At 44.6% G+C, this 17,929-nt stretch overlaps 1 long non-coding RNA gene across 1 annotated transcript in view; it reads right to left on the bottom strand.

The window, feature by feature from the left end:
• The window catches only part of LOC125131481 (uncharacterized), a 38,442-nt gene that overhangs the window by 1,387 nt on the left and 19,126 nt on the right, over window positions 1-17,929 (bottom strand). The window contains exon 3 of the long non-coding RNA XR_007135931.1: window positions 12,891-13,036. This is a non-coding gene — a long non-coding RNA (uncharacterized LOC125131481). The remainder of the gene's footprint in view (window positions 1-12,890; window positions 13,037-17,929) is intronic.

Raw genomic sequence — 17,929 nt, 5'->3', positions numbered from 1 at the left:
CACCATGATTTCATGGAAATTCTCAAGTGTGTACTTGTCTTTTGAACAAGACTGTAAGCCTTTTTAGAGCAGGGTCTGTTCCTTATACTTCTTCAAATCCTCTTCATGGCCATCAGATTTCTGTTTGGGTAAGAACTCAGCAAATGTTTGCAAGATGAATAACTGAATGATTCAGAAACATGGACCTAAAACTGGCCTGAACCCTTGTCTGCATTACCTTCAAACAAACATTCAATACATTTTGTGACTGAACAGAACTTGTAACCGAGCTAGTACCCTGTGGGGCTCCTAGGCACACGATCCTTCCTGTGTCCTCCCTTTCTTGTTTTTAGAGAATAAGCCTCAGCCTCCATGACCTTCCCCGAGTTCCAAAAGGCAGTTGCTAATCAGGGAAGGGAGGGGATGCAGAGACTTGGGAGGAGCAGCGCAGCCTTGGGGCAGGATCCTGTTCCTCTTAAGGAATGTACGTAACAATATCTTTGAGCCTATCAGTAGGACTAAACCCCCCAGAAATGGAAGAACTATTTGAGGACGCATTCTTCATTCGGAAGAAGGAGGACCACCAGAACCAGCCCGGGGTCCACTATACACCAGCTTTGAAAGACAATGCAAGCTCGCCTCTGCCCTCATCCTTATCTCCAGCCGTGATCCTTATTCCGCTCCCCAAACTATAAAGCCACCTCCTAACCCCTTCCAAGGGGGGGCACAGTCTTTAAGGCATTAGCCTACTAATGGTCCCCTTTGCCTGGCAAAGCAATAAAGCTATCTTTTCCTCCTTTACCCAAAACTCTGCCTCTGCCTCTCAATTCAAACCACCTGAATTTCCGGCGACAAAGTTAGTTTCATTCGCCTGACCTGCAGCAAAGCCAATCTACTGACACTGGGGTGTAGAGGAAAGCACAGCATTTATTTGCAGGGCACCAAGCAAGCAGAACTGGTAGTTAATGCACAAAAGACCTGAACTCCTTGATGGCAAGAGGTTTTTGTTTGTTTGTTTGTTTTTATTTATTAATTTATTTTTGGTCTTTTTGCCATTTCCCAGGGCTGCTCCCACAGCATATGGAGGTTCCCAGGCCAGAGGTCCAATCGGAGCTATAGCCGCCAGCCCACACCAGAGCCACAGCAACACGGGATCCAAGCCGTGTCTGCAACCTACACCACAGCTCATGGCAACGATGGATCCTTAACCCACTGAGCAAGGCCAGGTATCGAACCCACAACCTCATGGTTATACTCAGATTCGTTAACCACTGAGCCACAACAGGAACTCTGGCAAGAGTTTTTAAAGGCATCATTAAAGGTAAGTGTCGTATTGTGTGCAGTCAGCCTGTGGATATTCTCATTGGCTGGTGGTAAGGTAACATGGTGATATTTCAGGAATCTCAATCCTCAACCAGTTGGTTCCAACAAGGCTGGTTAGCAATTTCTATACAGGAGCGTTCTGGGTTTTATTTATTTATTATTTATTTATTTTGCTTTTTAGGGCCACACCCGCGGCACATGGAGTTTCCCAGGCTAGGTGTCCAATTGGAGCTGTAGCTGTCGGCCTACACCACAGCCACAACAACACCAGATCTGAGCCTCGTCTGTGATCTCCACCACAGCTCACAGCAACGCTGGATCCTTAACACACTGAGCAAGGCCAGGGATCAAACCCGCAACCTAGGTTTGATCCCTGTGGTTCCTAGGCAGATTTGTTTCCTCTGCACCACAACGGGAACTCCATGGGTCCTGGTTTTTATAAAACAACTCAAGGATATGCATCAGATTTTTGCCTATTTCCTTTCAGGAGGAACTAGGAGTCTGGTGACTCTATTGTTCAAGCTCTTGGTACTTTTCTCTCTCTCTCTCTTTTTTTTTTTTCTTTTTAGGGCTGCACCTGCAGCATATGGAGGTTCCCAGGCTAGGAGTCTAATCAGAGCTGTAGCCACAAGCCTACGCCACAACCACAGCAATGTCAGATCCGAGCCATCTGCAAACTACAACTCAGCTCACTACAACGCCAGATCCTTAACCCACTGAGTGAGGCCAGGGATCAGACCTGCATCCTCACGGATGCTAGTTAAATTCATTTCTGCTGAGCCATAGCAACTCCAAGCTATTAGTACCTTTCTTGCTTGACTGCTTTTCCTTTGTTTCTGCATTTTCTCACTCATTAACTTAGTCTGCTCTTTGGAACTCAGAGAAAGCCTAGAAGTCAATCTTTTTATACAAACAAGAATCGGGAGACATGGTGAGATTTGTACCTGGGAAGGGCCTCCAAGTCCTTGCTCAGTTTCAATTTCACCAACATGTGATAACACCCACAATGATAAATTCCAAAGAGGTCAAGTTCCAGCAAGCACAACCTTGAGGCTTCAATGATCATGGTAAAAAAAAAAAAATTATAAGTACAAAATGTGTTAATCAGACTCTTTATTCTCTTTTTGGTGAAATGTATCAATTAATTACTTTCTGTGCAAATAATTTCTTTTTTTTAAAATACATAATATCAGTTCCCAGACCAGGCATTGAACCTGGACCATAGTGGTAACAGTGCCAAGTCCTAACCCCTAGATCACCAGGGAACTCCCTGTGCAAATAATTTCAAATAAATATTAACCAAAAACATCTGTTAGCTTAGCAAATATTCACTTTCATGCATTGTTTCCATGAATTGTAACATTTTTTGGTTTTTAGCTAAATCTTAGTTTAGTTTTCTTACTATGAAAGTATCATGTGCTTAGTTCAGAATAGGCCAAAGACAAAATCTCCTATAGCTCTCTCTTTTTTTTTTTTCTTTTCGCTGCAAACGTTTCATCTGGCTTTTTCTTTTACAAATCAACCTTTAAATTGTATTGGTTCCAAAACAACTCATGCTCATAGAAATAAAAACAATAAAAGTGTATAAGGCAAAAGGTTAAAGACTTCCGTCTCTCCAAGGCCCTGTTGTCAATCCCAAGGGGTAAACATGACTTTGTTTTTTTCCCAAAGGGATGTTGTTGACAATGGGATGCATGTTCTTCCAGGAATTATTGTTTGCAGATTTAATTGTTGAAAAAAAAAGCTGAGGAATTTTTTATTGAAATTACAAAATCCAACTCCTCAACCCTTCCCCCTCTTACATGAAAGTGCAGAGAAGAAACCATTGGTACTAGTTTGATATGGTTTCTAGTTTTCAACACCTAGCCTTCAAAAATGTGTGAGGGCATTTCTGGTTGTCACAGTCCTTGGGGAGTGCCATGGTCCTTGAGGGGACAGTGCTCAGAGGCTAACAACTCTGGAATGTCCAAGAGGGTGCCACATGATAGAACACTGGGCCCTGCAGAATGCCACTGTTACTGCAGTCAGGTAGACAGCTAGAGATGTGCAGAGAAAGGGGGGGTCAGGTGGCAGGAAACCCTGCATCCTGAAACAGCTGGGTCCACGGGCACACAAAGAAAGGCAGGAATCTCTAGACTGACAGGAAACTACACATTTTCAGGTGGTAAGTGTCCTGGAGCTAGACAGAGAAAGGTGGAAAAAGGTGGGAATCTCCAGCTTCCACATGTAACCTGTTGTTCATTATGCCCTCCTTACAATAAAATTAGTCTGGCAGATAAGAAGTTCCCATCATATTAAACCTAGAAGTTTCTGCACAGCAAAGGAAACCCTAAATAAAAGAAAAGACAACCCACTGAATGGGAGAAAATCTTTACAAATGAAGCGACTGACAAGGGATTAATCTCCAAAATTTATAAACACCTTCTGCAGCTCAATACCAAAAAAAAAAAAAAAAAGAACAACCCCATCGGAAAAAAAAAAAAAAGATCCTCAGACAGTTCTCCAAAGAAGACATATAGACGGCTAAAAAACACATAAGACGTTCAACATCACTCAGTATTAGAGAGATGCAAATCAAAACCACGATGAGGTACCACCTTACACCAGCCAGAATGACCATCATCAAAAAGTCTACAAACAGTAAGTGCTGGAGAGGGTGTGGAGGAAAAGGAACCCTCTTACACTGTTGGTAGGATTGTAAATTGGTGCAACCACTGTGGAAAACAGTATGAAGATGCCTCAGAAAACTCAAATGGAACTACCATTTGATCCATCAATCCCACGCCTGGGTATCTATCCAGAGAAAACCATGATTTGAAAGACACATGTACTCCAATGCTCATTGCAGCACTACATACAATAGCCAAGACATGGAAACAACCTAAATGTCCATCAACAGAGGAGTGGATAAAGAAGATGTGGTACATAAAGACAATGGAATATTACAGACATTAAAAGGAGAGAAATAATGACATTTTTAGCAACATGGATGGACCTGGAAATGACCATGCTAAGTGAAGTCAGTCAGACAGTGAGACACCAACATCAAATGCTATCACTTACATCTGGAATCTAAAAAAGGACACAATGAACTTCTTTGCAGAACAGATACTGACTCACAGACTTTGAAAACTTACAGTTTCCAAATGTGACAGGTTGGGGGTGGGGGGGAATGCACTGAGGGTTTGGGATGAATGAAACACTATAATTTGGTTGTGATGATCATTGTACAACTATAAATGTAATAAAATCCACTGAGTAATTAAAAAAAAAAAAGTTCCCATCATGAACCAATGTCAAGACACTTCCAATCAAGGCTAAAGAAGGACAAAAATCCCTCCTCCCCTTGGGAAGATGGAACTGGGGTGAAAAGCAGAGAATAGGACCCCAAACCTCCCTTCCCCAATGAATACTCCTCCCCTTCATTTGTATGCCCCTCATAACTGTTGTGCCAAAGAAACACAGAGCAGCTGCTCACCTGTCAGCCTGCCTCCTCTCTGGGGCTGTATTTCTCAGTTAAATAAATCCTTATTTATTTATTTACTTATTTATACATTCATTCATTCATTTACTTATTTATCTATTTATGTTTTGCTTTTGTACTGGAGGCATATTGAAGTTCCCTGGCTAGGGGTCAAATCTGAGCTGTAGCTGCGGGCCTACACCACAGCCGCAGCAACTCCCGATCCAAGCTGTGTCTGCAACCCACACGACAGCTCACGGCAATGCCTGATCCTTAACCCACTGAATGGGACCAGGGATAGAACCAGTATCCTCATGGATAATAGTCGGGCTCATTACTGTTGAGCCGCAGGGGAACTCCCAATCTTCTTTTTCTTTTTCTTTTTTTTTGCTATTTTTTAGAGCTGCATCCTCAGCATATGGAGGTTCCCAGGCTAGGGGTCGAATCAGAGCTATAACTGCTGAACTACGCCACAGCAATGCCAGATCTGAGCCATATCTGCAACCTATACCATAGCTCACAGCAATGCCAGGATCTTTAACCCACTGAGCGCGGCCAGGGATCGAATCCGCACCCTCATGGATCCTAGTTGGGTTCGTTAACCACTGAGCCACGAAGGGAATTCCCCAATCTTCATTTTACTTCTTTTCTTTTCTTTCTTTTTTTTTTTGTCTTTTCTAGGGCCACACCCGAGGCATATGGAGGTTCCCAGGCTAGGGGTCTAATCGGAGCTGTAGCCACCGGCCTACGCCAGAGCCACAGCAACACCAGATCTGAGCCGCCTCTGCAACCTACACCACAGCTCACAGCAACACCAGATCCTTAACCCATCGAGCAAGGTCAGGGATCAAACCTGCATCCTCACGGATACTAGTCAGATTCATTCCCACTGAGCCATGACAGGAACTCCCCCAATTGCTTTTTCAAACAAACATCTAAGCCAACTCCGACTCATCAATCCATTTTTTCAGATGCATTTCAGGGTCAGTTGCCAAGATCAGTACACATCATCCCTAAACACTGCACCATTAATTTATGTGTAAAACAACTTCTTACACACATTAAGCTACAGCTTGCTCTATAAATATATCATCATTTATTCCACAAATCAGTGAGGGTTTCCTATGCGTCAGGTACTTTGCTAGGCCTTAGGGTTATATTGACAAGGGAAAGAAACGCAGCTCTGGGATCGTGGAGTTTCCCATAATGGAGACTGAAACTCTTTCCACAGTAGTAATGCTACTACCCCCAAACGGGGTTCACCTCTTGGTGAGTGTTGAGCCAATAGACACAACTAAGCCAAAGATTGGGAGAAGGAAGGTTATTACTTGCAGCAAGTAAGAACACCACAGATTTTTCCCAAAGCAGTGCCCCCCCCCCCAAACGGCAAAACTGGGGATGTTTTAAGCTAGGGTACTTGCAAATTCATGAAGAGGCTTGAATAGAGGCGAATTCAGCACAGACCTGGGGCAAAGTTTGACTTTAGTTGACTGAAGTCAAGAAGGTCAACATCATCAGAGTTCCCGTTACGGGACCGAGGTTAACGAACCTAATATCCATGAAGACATGGGTTCGATCCCTGGCCTCGCTCAGTGGGTTAGGGATCCGCTGTTGCTGTGAATTGTGGTGCAGGTCGAGGATTTGGATCCCACATTTCAGTGGCTGTGTGTAGGCCAGCCGCTGTAGCTCCGATTTGACCCCTAGCCTGGGAACTTCCATATGCCTCAGGTGTGGTGGCCCTAAAAACCAAAAAAAAAAAAAAAAAAGTCAACATCTTCCACCTGGGTGGGGGCCTTAGTTTCTGCGGAAGTCACAGATATATTATCATAGGAGTTCTCTTGTGGTGCGGGGGTAAGGCCTTGTCACTGCAGCAGGTTGGGTAACTGCTGTGGCAGGGGTTTGGTCCCTGGCCAGGGAACTTCCGCATGCCGTGGGCAAGACCATTAAAAAGAAGTTTTTATGTATAACGCCTGAGGAGGGCTCTGCTTTATTATTGAACTATTGTTTGACTGCCTTTTCTCTGTCCCTGCGTTCCTTTGTTCTCTAAGATCACTGATTACTGAGACCTGTTGAAGGACAAGCACTGTGGCCAGGCTTAGATCACAAAATGGCTTAGGCCAAAACGGCTTCCCTTATGGCAGGAAAGCCATTTCTGGATGGTGTGTGTATGTATGTGTGTGTCTTTTTAGGGCTGCCTATTTCTCGTCATATGCAAGTTCCCAGGCTAGGGGGCCAGTCGGAGCTGCAGCTGCTGGCCCATGCCACAGCCACAGCAAAGCCAGATCCGAGCCACGTCTGCGACCTCCACCACAGTTAACAATGAAACCAAGCAGGGCCCTGTGGGCTCCTGGGCACAAAAGCCTATGTTCCCGAATTGCATTTTAGGAAATAGGCCTCATTCAGCCTCCATAATGGTCCCTGAGTTCCAAAGGGCAGGTTCAAACAGTTGTTAACCAGGAAAGGGAGGGGATGCAGAGGCCAGGAAAGAGCAGTCAAGAAACAATAGTGCAGGAGTTCCCATTGTTGTGCAGTGGAAATGAATCTGACTGGTATCCATGAGGAGGTGGGTTTGATTCCTGGCCTCGCCCAGTGGGTTGGGGATCCCACATTCCTGTGGCTGTGGTGTAGGCCAACAGCTGTTGCTCTGATTTGACCCCTGGGAACTTCCATATGCCCTAAAAAGCAAAAAAACAAAAACAAACAAACAAACAAAAAACAAAGAAAGAAAAGAAGTGAAAAGAAACAGCAGTGCAGTCCTGGTTCCTCCTCAAAGAATGCACGTAACAAAATCTTTGAGTTCTTCCTCAGAACTGAAACCCCCAGCAAATGCAAGTTGCTGATGAAGCATTCTTCATTCCCAAAGAAGTATCATCAGAACTAAGCCTGGAATTGAAACTGACATGAACCTAGCCAGAACCCAGATTGCGACTTGAACCCACAGCTTTTAAATTAGAATCATTCACCCTGTGTCTGGCTTTACTGAGATTCAGGTGCTTTGTGCCTCAGCACAGCAGGCATTGAGTGAGAGCCCAAGTGATAGGCAAAGTGATGGGAACATGGACAGACTTGTATGCCAGGAGGTCACTGTGGCTGTGGGGGAGGGAGCGCTGCTGAGTCACAACAGGAACTCCCCTGGATCTCTTTCTCTGAGGACCCTCCTAACTTATCTTCTTTCAGTAATGATAATCACAAAGATAATAATAATTAGTAGTAGTATAGCAATATTATCTACAACATAATAATTGTGTCCCTATTATAAGAAAGTAACAATACAGTCTAGGAGTTCCCACTGTGGCGCAGCAGAGACAAATCTGACTAGGAACCATGAGGTTGCAGGTTCGATCCCTGGCTTCACTCAGTGGGTTAAGGTGTTGCCGTGAGCTGTGGAGTAGGTCACAGACACAGCTCGGATCTGATGTTGCTGTGGCTGTGGTGTACGCCGGCAGCTGCAGAGCCGATTCAACCCTTAGCCTGGGAACCTCCATATGCCACAGCGCAGCCCTAAAAAGCAAAAAAAAAAAAAGCAAAAAACAAAACAAAACTTCTTCCCCAAAACTGTCCAGGAGTTGGGGTTTTTTGAGCATGAGCAACCTGTTCTTGTTGGCCTTGCAATAAAAGTTTCTCAGCTCCAAACTCCAACGTTTGGTTTTTTTTTCCCCTCATCATATGTTGCACATGCAAACTTTTGTTGGGCAACACTAAGAACCCCTGAATGACAGGCCCAGTCTAAACACAGGCACAGAAACTACATGACTAAGATTGAGAAACTCGAAAAATTCCTGGAGGAGTTCTCCTGTGGCACAAGAGGTTAAGGATCCAGCGTTCAATTCCTGGGCTGGGCTGGGCACTTCCACATGCCTCGGGCATGGCCAAAAAAAAAAACAACATTCCAGGAAATAAGACACACATTTGCTCCTATTCATTCCCTCTCCTTCCTCCATGACCTTGTTTCATCACTCACTTTCTCTGCTAATCAATCGTCAAATTTTTCCTCCGATAGCATTCCATCCTAACTCCTCAAGCATCTTCCCATTTTGTATTTGTGCTTCTCTATCTCTCATCTTGGAATTGAAAGTCTACACCTACGGCCTTCTGGGAGTTCCAGAAGGCTCAGCAGAAACAAATCTGACTAGTATCCATGAGGACGCATGTTCAGTCCCTGGCCTTGATCAGCGGGTTAAGGATCTAGCATTGGCATGAGCTGTGGTTGCAGATGCGGTTCGGATCTGACACTGCTGTGGTGTAGGCAAGCGGTTACAGCTGCGATTTGACCCCTAGCCTGGGGACCTCTGTATGCTGTAGGTGCAGCCTTAAAAGACAAATAATAATAATAATAATAATAATAATAATAATAATAATAATAATAAACCTACAGCCTTCACGCCTCAGTCCAATGCAATCTAACTTTTTTTTTTTTTTTTTTTTGCCACACCTATGGCATGCAGGCCAGGGATCAAACCTGACCCACAGCAGGGACAACACCAGATCCTGAAGCCTTAGGCCATATTTTTCTTACGGAGATGTTCACTGACCGTTTACCTGACCAATCCAATCCCTTTTCTTCTTGTACGTGATTTCACTGCAGCATTTACTCCCTGGGGGATCTCTCCTATTTTAATAGTGTACCACCACTGCTCCCCAATGCGACCACGTCAGTTGCCTTCATCTTGGTTTTCGAGAAACTATTCATTAAACTGTTCCATCTAAAACCAAACTCATAATCCTCCACAATTCCATTCCCTGGCTCAATTCAGACTCAATAGGCACTGACCCTCTCAAGCAGGAAACCAACTCTCTTTCATCCTCAATTCTTCTCTCTCATTCCACTCATTCAATCAGCCACCAAATCGCTTTCTCCACCCACAATCCATTGCCTTAGGTTAGATCATTAGCATTTCTTTTTTTTTTCCCCCTCTTTTGGCCACCCCATGCCACATGAAGTTCCTGGGCCAGGGATCAGATCAGGGCTGCAGTTGTGACCTATGCTGCAGCTGTCACAACATTGGATCTTTATCCCACTGTGCCGGGCTGGAGACTGAACCTGCGTCCCAGGGCTCCAGAGAAACCTCAGATTCCACTGGGCCACAGCAGGAACTCCTCATTAGCACTTTTTAAAAGGACCCATCTGTCCTTAATCTTCACTGCTATCTCTAGTCTATCCCCCCAAGGCCTGAGGGAGTTGGGAGTTTCCACCGCAGAGAAGAAATCCCGACCGTGACACCACCCTACTCACGAACTTTCACCTTTTTTCTTGAAGCTTGCTTCCAGGTTATACCCAATCTCCTTCACAGTGTCATCACCAGGATCTCCCAGCCTTATCTGCGTGTGTTCCGGTCACCTTGGACTGCTTTTCAGGCCCCAAAGCAGCCAAGTTCACCTGAGCACTTAGACATTCATTTCAGGCACTGAGTGTTCTGTTTCTGTATCCTTCATCCCCCAGCTCATGGTCTGACAATTTGAACATCCTCAGTCAATGCCTCTTGAATGAATTAACCACCAATTGTGAGTGGCTGGTTCTTCAATAAAACATTAACTTAATTTCGTAGATAGTAAAAGAACTATGAAAGGAATGCCTCCTTCAAAAATATTCCTTTTTCTGGAGTTTCCATCGTGGCGCAGTGGTTAATAAATCTGACTAGGAACCATGAGGTTTCGGATTCAATCCCTGACCTTGCTCAGTGGGTTAAGGATCCGGTGTTGCTGTGAGCTGTGGTGTGGGTCGCAGATAGATGCGGCTCGGATCTAGAGTTGCTGCGGCTCTGGCGTAGGCGGGTGGCTACAGCTCCAATTAAACCCCTAGCCTGGGAACGTCCATATGGTTCAGGTGCGGCCCTAAAAAGACAAAAAAAAAAAAATTCCTTTTGGAGTTCCCGTCGTGGCTCAGCAGTTAATATACCCGACTAGTATCCATGAGGAACCGGGTTCGATCCCTGGCCTCACTCAGTGGGTTAAGGATCCAGCATTGCTGTGGCTGTGCTGTAGTCTGGCAGCTACAGGTCCAATTCAGCCCCTATCCCAGGAACTTCCATTATGCTTCAGGTGTGGCCCTAAAAAGACAAAAAAAAAAAAAAGACGAAAATATTCCTTTTGGGAGTTCCTGTAGTGGCACAGCAGAATGAATCTGACTAGTATCCATGAGAATCCGGGTTGTATCCCTGGTCTCAATCAGTGAGCCCGGGATCCAGCATTGTCATGAGCTGTGGTATAGCTCCCTGGCCTGGGAGCTTAACCATGCCACAGGTGGGGCCTAAAAAGGAAAAAAGAAAAAAAGTTCATTTTTTTTTTCCTAGATGAGTGGGAGGCAACAAACAGTCTGTCCTTATCCTTTTTTTTTTTTTTTTGTCTTTTTGTCTTTTTAGGACCACACCCGCAGCATTTGGAGTTTCCCAGGCTAGGAGTCTAATCAGAACTGTAGCTGCCGGCCTACGACACAGACACAGTCACAGCAATGCCAGATCCGAGCCAAGTCTTTGACCTTCACCACAGCTCACGGCAACACCAGATCCTTAACCCACTGATCGAGGCCAGGGATCGAACCCGAAACCTCATGATTCCTAGTCGGATTCATTTCCACTGCGCCACGATGGGAACTCCATATCTTCAATCTTATCCAATCAGGTCAGACTATCAAAAGCAAAGCAGCTGCCAAAACCTTTCCCCCTTTTCCTATAATATTTTTAATGTGTACAGGAATATATTCATGAGATCATGGTAAATATGAGCATCAAACCTCAATTCTTCATAGATAATGATAACTAAACCATGAACTGCACCTCCTTAGAAAATCCTGCGTAGAACTCTTGAAGTAACTAGAGATTTAAGATTAGCTAAACTGAGAAAGTCAGATCATATGAGTTCCTATATTTGCAAGCTAATTTGGAAACCATTCATAAGGGGAAGGAAAAAAAAGTGACCTCTTAAGTTTTCAAGACATTTTCACTCTCATTATCATAGTGGAAATCCCCAAATTTCTCAACTATGTTCTTAAGAGATAAAGAAGATATCTCTGGGAGCCTAAAAACATGTGCCAGAAAATGTTATGAAACTGAAGATGTTTCTGATACCATTGCCCAAACCTGTTATAAGTTGTAATGAACAGGTATCATTCCCACAGTGGGCTCTGGTTTCTTTCCCTTTGAGTAACCAGAATTTCTAAGCCTTTGCTGAGCCTTTCTGATTTCTCTACTTAGTGATATGGATTTAACAGTGCCTCTTAGGGGATGCTAATATGTCGATGGTAGGAACAAATGTATGAAGACCAGATTCTCTGGCTAGTAGTATTACACTAGTATCAAGTATTCATCTGTACATATTTGTTCAAGAAACATTTATTAACCATTTATTTTGTGCTAGCGTGTAGTGTTGGCGCTGACTGAATATTTATCTGTTTTTGTAATGCAAGTGGCTGACAAGCTTTGATCGCCTAGGCATCCTAGAATGGCCATCTCAAATAAACACATTGCCAGCCACAGACTGGCAGGGTCCTTTGTTTGAGAGATCTTTTCTTTTTTCCTTCACAGCCCCTTAACTCGAGAGATCTGAGCAATGCCTGCAAACCTACACAGCAGCTTGCAGCAAGGCTGGATCCTTAACCCACTGAGCAAGGCCAGGATCAAACCTGCATCTTTATGAATACTAGTCAGTTCTTAAACCACTGAGCCACAGTTGAAGTCAAATCTTGATTGATTTCAATAAGTGACCTTTTGGCTTATTTTTTTTCCTCTTTCTTTGATTTATAGTCCTGCTCTGTGCTATCTTTGCAACTTTTCTATAAATCTAAAATATTCCAAAATAAAGCACAGTCTCTTATTTCATCCGATAAAAGGAGAACCCAGGCCATGCTCGTTCTCTCTCCCTCCCTCTTCCCCTTCGACCTCACTGTGTGGCCCCAGCGGTGCTATGTGATTTCCAGGTCTTGTGAAGTAACAGCTCCTTATCTTTTCAAGATTTCCTGATGGTTATTGCCGAAGGGAGTCTTGCAGTCACAATAACCACAAAGACTGGTCCAACCACACTGGCTATTGAGAGGCTGAGACAGCACAAAACAGCCCACTGGAGATACAAATATAGGAGGTTCAGTTCCTGTTCATGAAGAGTTTCAAGTCTAGTGGGTAGGCCAAGTTACCTTGTGAAGTAGATAGTCGAAGGAGCCCAGGACGCTTCGGGATGCAGAGGAGTGGCAGAGGGAAGACGTCCTGAAGAAGGTCACTGCTGAGGTGAATACATCCAGCAAGGACTTACTAAGCGCCTCTGTAAAGGACTGCTCTAAGCCTGGGAATAGAACAAATTCGAAAGTGAACAAAGCAGAAGGAATACCTTTCCTAGGCATTGTAGGAGGATACCCTGAAGAAAGTTAGCAGGTTGGAGTTCCCATCGTGGCGCAGTGGATAACAAATCTGACTAGGAACTATGAGGTTGCAGGTTCGATCCCTGGCCTTGCTCAGTGGGTTAAGGATCCGGTGCTGCCGTGAGCTGTGGTGTAGGTCACAGACGCCGCTCAGATCTGGCGTTGCTGTGGCTGTGGTGTAGGCTGACAGCAACAGCTCTGATTAGCCCCCTAGTCTGGGAACCTCCATATGCTGCGGGAGCGGCCCTAGAAAAGGCAAAAAGACCAAAGAAAAAAAAGTTACCCAGGTGAACAATCAAAAAGAAAACAAACAATTTATGTTTAAAGGTTAATTTTGTACAACTGAGTATAGCTTGGGCACCAGAAAAAAATTTGGCTCACTGTGTGACGGTTTCCTGCCTTTATATACAGAAGTGACTTCTCTCCATACCTGGGAACAGGGCCCAGAATCCATTCACAGCGCACGCGCGCACACACACACACACACACACACACACCACGGGCCATTCACATGGTGAACACCACCTCAAGTCTGACATCTCCATTACGACAATGTCCTTTTGCCAGAAGTAGGGATATAGAGAAGAGATTCTATCTCAGCCCTACCCCTAAGAGCATATTTATTTTATTTTATTTTATTTTTATTTTTTGGCCATGCCTATAGCATGCAGAATTTCCTGGGGAGGGGGCAGGGATCGAACTCATACCATAGCAGCAGCCCAAGCCACTGCACTAAAAATGCCAGATCTTTAATCCACTGAGCCACAAGGGAACTCTTTATGAACATATTTTATTTGTTTTTTTGTGTGTGTGTGCGTGTGTCTTTTTGCCTTTTCTAGGGCCACTCCCGTGACATATGGAGGTTCTCAGGCTAGGGGTCAAATCAGAGGTGTAGCCATCAGCCTACGCCTGAGCCACAGCAACCCGGGATCCGAGCCGCGTCTGCGACCTACACCACAGCTCACGGCAGCACCGGATCCTTAACCCACTGAGCAAGGCCAGGGATCGAACCCACAACCTCATGGTTCCTAGTCGGATTCCTTAACCAGTGTGCCACAATGGGAACTCCTTTGAGAACATATTTTAAATTCGTTCTGAAATATAAAGGGGTGAGTATAACGTACACATGGCGCTTTTTAAAGAGGTGGCACCCATCATTACGTGAGCCCTTTTTTTCCAGGGCAGTGGTTATCACAGTCACTCACATAAACTTGACTCGTTTCAGAGGACACTTGGAAGGAGAAGGACGGTGCCATCCTCTTGGCTGGAATGATCCCTACGGCCCTGCCGTTCACTGAGAAATATACTATTTTGATTTGATTTAAAACGTGCTGAGTTGCAATCATCTTTAATTCATTTTCTCTCTCCTGCCTTTGTTGTTCACAGCCATGTTTGTTAACCTCTGCCTGACCTCTGGGAATCTAGAAATTACCATGAAAAGTCAACCCAGTTCAGATGCATTTAGACAAGGTGAGAGAGTCAAGTTAGGTAAACGTGAGCCTCAGTTGCAGAGAAACCCAGAAATCTCAAAGGCTTTATTGTCTTATTTATGTAAAAACCCAAACCAGTGTTCTAATGGCTGGGGTTTGGGGTTAGGTGGAGGGCTTGCTTCGCAAAGCTGTTCAGGAGCCCAGGTTGCCAGCCTTTACCATGACACGTGGTCTTCAAGGTCATTATTGGCATTGACATCCAAAGAAGAAGGCATACCCCACTTTTTCACTACCCACGCTGGGAAGTGACTCACAGCTCCCATTGGCAAGAACTGTCCTGATCCTGCCAGGAGGAAATGAAGTCCCTGCCTGGGAAACAGCTTCCCAGCAAAACCTAGACAAGGGAAAAGCAGCAAGAGTCTTTTGTGTTAGGTGAACATCTAGGCATAATGTATACTTCATACTTTTACGGCACAGTTGAGAAAAGTAATACAGCTGTCAAAAGGTGACAAATGAAGTATGAGGCTTTCTGAGATCTTACTGAGTTTTGGTAAATACATTACTGAAATTTTAAAAAATATTTTTGGCGCAGGAAAATCTACTTCATAGTCTGTAATAACCTATATTGGGAAAAAAGAACACATATGTATATGTATGACTAATTCACTTTGCTGTACTCCTGAAACCAATACAACACAGTAAGTCAACTACATGCCAATAAAATTAAAAAAAATAAATAAAAAATATTTTGGACTGGAGTTCCCATCGCGGCTCAGTGGTTAACGAATCCAACTAGGAACCATGAGGTTGCGGGTTCGATCCCTGGCCTCGCTCAGTGGGTTAAGGATCCTGTGTTACCGTGAGCTGTGGTGTAGGTCGCAGACATGGCTTGGGTCCTGCGTTGCTGTGGCTCTGGCGTCGGCCGGCGGCTACAGCTCCGATTGGACCCCTAGCCTGGGAACCTCTATATGCTGCGGGAGCAGCTCCAGAAAGGCAAAAAGACAAAAAAAAATATTTTGGACTAATTGTATATTATTTTTTTGGCCGTGCCTATGATATGTAGAAATTCCTAGGCCAGGGATCAAACTATTGCCCAAAGCAGCCACCCGAGCCACTCACTACAGTGACAATGCCAGATCCCTAACCTGCTGAGCCACAGGGGAACTCCTGGATTAATTTTAGATTTATAGCAGAGTTGCTAAGATAGCCTAGAGCATTCCCATACATCTTTGACTCAGTTTCCCCCAATATTAACATCTTATGTAACCATGGTACGTTTGTCAAAACCAAAAAATTAATATTGGCACTACCATTAACTGAGCTATAAGCTTTATTGAGATTTTACAAGTTTTTACTTCTTCTGTTCCAGAATTCAATATGCTATGCCATATTACATTTAGATATCATATTTCCTTTGTCCCCTCTAGTCTGTAACAGTTTCTCATTCTTTCCTTATTTTTCATAACCTTGACAATTTTGAAAGTACTAATCAGGTATTTTATAGAATGGCCGTCAGAGTTCCCACTGTGGCTCGGCAGGTTAAGAACCCAACATAGTGTACGAGAGGACAGGGGCTCAATCTTTGGCCTCACTCAGTGATTTAGGATCCGGCTTTGCCACAAGCTGTGGCATAGGATGCAGATGCAGCTCAGATCCTGAGCTGCTGTGGCTGTGGCGTAGGCTGGCAGCTGCAGCTCTGATTCTTTGACCCCTGGCCTGGCAACGTCCATATGCCACAGGTGAAGCCCTTGAAAAAAAAAAAGAAAGAACAAAAAATAGAATAGCCTTCAATTTGGGGTTTGTCATGTTTCCTCACATGGGAGTATGGGCTTTGGGGAAAATACCACAGAGGTGAAATACTTTCTCATCGCATCATATTGAAATATTATCTTAATATATAGAATATCGGTACGTTACTGGAATGTCAACTTCGGTCATCTGGTTATGGTGGTGTCTGCCAGATTTCTCTCTGTAAGTATACCTATTTCCCTTTCCCTGGTCTTTAGAAGTTACAAGTTCAGTCTACATTCACTGAGAGGGAATGCTGCAGCTTTTACAAGACAGAAATAATGGAGATGTTTTCCTGCCTCTGAATAAAAATATAGAGAATAAGTAAAGAATGGTGAGGGAAATGGAATTACCAGTGCTAAATTTTGTATTCTCTTATCTGGCGATTCAAATGACAAATGATTAAGCTGCTTACATGTGAATTTTTTTTTCTCTTTTGGCCACCCCACGGCCTATGGAGTTCTTGGGTTAGATATCAGATCCAAGCCTCAGTTGTGGCCTACACTGAGCTTCAGCAACAATGGATCCTTTAACCCACTGCGCTGGGCTAGAATTGACAGCAGGAACTCTTGAACTGTGAATTTTAATTAATTAATGAATTAATTAATTTTTTCTAGGGCCGTATCTGCAGCCTGTGAAAGTGCCAGGGCTAGGGGTCGAATTGCAGCTGCCGCTGCCAGCCTACACAGCTCACAGCAACACCGGATCCTTAACCCACTGAGCGGGGGGCCGGGGATAGACCCCACGTCCTCACGGATCTTTAAGTTTGTTACTGCTGAGCCACAACGGGAACTCCTGAGACAAGTTATCCTAATAAAAGGAATGGACCCTTGGAGTTCCCGTCGTGGCTCAGTGGTTAACAAATCTGACTAGGAACCATGAGGTTGCCGGTTCAATCCCTGGCCTTGCTCAGTGGGTTGGGGATCCAGAGTTGCCCTGAGCTGTGGTGTAGGTCGCAGATGCGGCTCGAATCTGGCGTTGCTGTGGCTGTGGTGTAGGCCTGCGGCTACAGCTCCAATTAGACCCCTAGCCTGGGAACCTCCATATGTCACGGATTCAGCCCTAGAAAAGACAAAAAAGCCAAAAAAAATAAATAAATAAATAAAAAGGAATGGACCCTAGACTTCTCGTGGTTTAGCTTAGTAGGTTGAGGATTCAGCCTTACCACTGCTGTGGCTCTGGTTACAGCTGTGGGGCAGATTCAATCCCTGGCGCAACTTCTGCATACTGGGAGTTCCTGTTGTGGCTCAGCGGTAATGAGTCTGACTTACATCCATGAGGACACAGGTTCAGTCCCTGGCCTTGCTCAGTGAGGCCTTATTCCTGGCTTTGCTGTGAACTGTGGTATAGGTCATAGACGCGGCTCGGATCTGGCGTTGCTGTGGCTGTGACGTAGGCAGCAGTTGTAGCTCCAGTTTGACCCCTAGCCTGGAAACCTCCACATGCCTCAGGTGCAGCTCTAAAAGGCCAAAAAAACCCAAAAAACAAAAAACAAAACAAAACCCTCTGCATACTGTGGGCCTGGCCAAAAAAAAAGTGTGCATAAAAGAAATGGACCTGATGCAATAACCCAATTTTGCTTCTAATAATGTCGGACAT

The sequence above is a fragment of the Phacochoerus africanus genome, chromosome 7 (assembly GCF_016906955.1).
Source record: "Phacochoerus africanus isolate WHEZ1 chromosome 7, ROS_Pafr_v1, whole genome shotgun sequence".
Classification (NCBI taxonomy): Eukaryota; Metazoa; Chordata; class Mammalia; order Artiodactyla; family Suidae; genus Phacochoerus; species Phacochoerus africanus.
Note: the sequence above shows the minus strand (reverse complement) of the source record. Positions and strands in the feature narration are given on the sequence as shown.